At 34.7% G+C, this 2,801-nt stretch overlaps 1 long non-coding RNA gene across 4 annotated transcripts; it reads right to left on the bottom strand.

Moving 5' to 3' along the window:
• Positions 1 to 905: 905 nt before the first annotated feature.
• On the bottom strand, positions 906 to 2,236 carry LOC127092275 (uncharacterized). 4 transcript variants are annotated; one of them, XR_007792147.1, is made up of 4 exons: positions 2,024 to 2,236; positions 1,825 to 1,924; positions 1,522 to 1,666; positions 906 to 1,418 (listed from the first exon to the last, which is right to left on the bottom strand). It is a non-coding gene; the product is annotated as an uncharacterized LOC127092275 (long non-coding RNA). The 4 variants fall into 4 exon arrangements; XR_007792146.1 differs by having other exon boundaries at positions 2,065 to 2,235; XR_007792145.1 differs by having other exon boundaries at positions 1,881 to 1,924; positions 2,065 to 2,226.
• Positions 2,237 to 2,801: the final 565 nt, after the last annotated feature.

The raw sequence follows: 2,801 nt of genomic DNA on the forward strand, positions 1-2,801 counted from the left end.
TTAGATTCAAAGGTTTGTGGTTATTCGTACCTAGTCAAAGGATAGGGTTAACTTGAGTATCGGGCCCTAGGTTCATGAGGTATTGTATTCAGTTGGATCAGGATGTTATTTGGTCCTTGTGGTCTAGTACTCGGTCCTTAGATCATTGGGCATGAGAATGTTATTCATCGTCCATTTCATCCAAGGGCATCCATTTGATTATTAATCATATGTGTTATAGTGCACTCATTCAATCAAGACTCCATTATTTCTTTTGATTCAAAATAAGGCGTTAAGGTAAATAAACTTTTTATTCTTCATTACATTTCATAAGTACAAAACTACAGAAAATTGTGGATCATCTGAGGTTGACTTTTGGTCAATGGTTGACCAAAGTCAACCTTGGATGTCTAAATATTCCATTTTCATATTGTGATCCATCTTCATGCTTCTCTAAATCATCCATATGGACCATTTCCATTCATCTACATCACATGTGGTGGAGTGGTATTCGGTATCATAAGGGTGCATGTTTGAAATGCATGTTTGAAATGATTTGTTTTTTTAAGCTATTATAGTGGTATTCGGTATCATAAGGGTGCATGTTTGAAATGATTTGTTTTTTTAAGCTATTATGGACGCATCCCATCTCAATTAGTTGTATTCAGGTCTTGTGTCCTATTATTGTATGTCACGTTACGTCTAGAAATAGAAGTACTCAAATCTTATAGGTTTTTATTTTTGGGATCATGATTAAGGGATCACTAAGATCATAATGGGTAAGATAGTCATGATTAAGTTTAAAACGTATGGTTCTTTTGATTGATAGGAGAGCATCAATAGAAGTGTGGCGTTAAGACATTTTTGGAGTTTTTTAACTTTCAGGAATATTCCTAATTTTAAAGTGACGTTGCCATCTTTCCACCTTTTCTAATAGTAAGACTTGCTATTAATTGAACTAATATCATTTAGAGATGAGTTCTTTCAAATGGCAAGAATAATTTCTATGAAGAGGTTAAAAGAAAAAACCAAATAAAACTACATGCTGATATGGTGAGCTCCTACAAGCAGGATACGATTCAGAACCATTTTTAAGCATCAAAGAAGCCATCGAGATCTTGATTGGAACTTGGTTTGTTTCATCCGTCAAACATGACTCCATCCAAAAAGTGTCAACTTTCGAAGAATGTAACGAGATTGTGAACTGCTGTTTCGTCAAATTGGTGGGAATTGACTGTTGTCAAGAGACTTCCCTTCTCAGTATAGATTGAATCAAATCCTGATAGTCATTTCCGATATGCCGAACGATCAAGATTACCACCTATTGGATAGCAAATCGCTGCTCTTAATAACCATTTTGCTTCTCGAAGCGCCATCCCTTCCAATCTCCAAAACCTCCCTAAATCCAGCTCACAACAGTTCAAACCATCACCATGAATCTTCAATCAAATCACACAAAAAAAACAGCATCAATAACCTAAATTTCCATCACTCAAATGCTTAAGTCTGGAAAATCCATTAGAAATAAAACAAAGACAATACCTGCTTTTATCCGCTGAAAATCTTCAATAAGCTCTTTAGCTATAGTAACAACAACAACAAGAGGAATAACATTGCTGACAGCAGAATAAGGAGCAACAATAGGTCATCCAACTCCAACAAGCTCTTGAGCGAGATCAGATGCAACCTGCGTAACAAACAGAAACCAAGTCTGAAACATTCGTGGTTGAGATAAGGAGATCTAAGTAAGCGTGTACAAAATCATTAGAATAAATATACTATACAATGATAATAATAAGATGCACTAACTTCTGCAATTGCCAAACATTCACTAACCGGCAGTACCTTTACAAAAGTCGATATCAGGAAATTCAAATAAGTAGAAACAATGCAGCCCTCACCTTGCATGATGGTATTTGATACCTCAACAATGAAAAACTTGCACCTGCACATTGAAGAATTTGGATTCAGCTAATCACAAACTAATTTCAGTCATCAAACTTCACACTTCAAACAAACTAACATGCCACTTAACCCAACTCACAATCCAGATTTCAAAACTATATTTAGCTTATTTTCAATAACCTGCTGATTAAGCTAATTGCATCTAGTAACCAATCCAAGTACAATTTCTTTAACCCTTAACAACTATTTAACAAACCTAAGCCATTTCAATCTAAAACCAACCAATAACCGAACTTTAAATAACTTCATTGCATCAATTGGTTTAATAGAAATTTCAAGTGGCATAACTGCTTTTAACTGAATTAATTACTAACCATTATGCAATTAACTTTCTAACAGATTTCAACTAACTCCAATCAAATTTATAACTAACTTTTCACCCTGTTATGTCTAACAGAAACTAACAAACTCACATAAATTAACTGAGTTCATAACAGATTGCTAATAAAAATAAGCATTTCTAACTGACTTAAAAATTTCGAATGAATTTTTAACTCAATTAACCACCTCAAATTGAATCTCAATTGAATGTAAATCTGCATTTTCTGACTGAATTCGCAAACCAAAAAAAACTCTATAAATACTCACTTGATCACTTGACCCTTGATCACTTGATATGCCCCAAGCCTTTGTAATCGTGCTGTAAGCCCCAAGCCTAATTCAAGTGATCAAAAGACCCTTGATCACTTGATATGCCAAGTTCATTACACTCAAGCTATCATGGATATGCTGAATCTCTGAAGCTCACGACCTCAAGGTTCAAGCGCAAGATTAAGACTTCAAGTCAACACCAAATCAAGCATAGCTAGCAAAGTGGACTACTTCTAAAGCACTACAAAGGTATCAACACTTGTTGA

This window comes from Lathyrus oleraceus, chromosome 6, assembly GCF_024323335.1.
Source record: "Lathyrus oleraceus cultivar Zhongwan6 chromosome 6, CAAS_Psat_ZW6_1.0, whole genome shotgun sequence".
Lineage (NCBI taxonomy): Eukaryota > Viridiplantae > Streptophyta > Magnoliopsida > Fabales > Fabaceae > Lathyrus > Lathyrus oleraceus.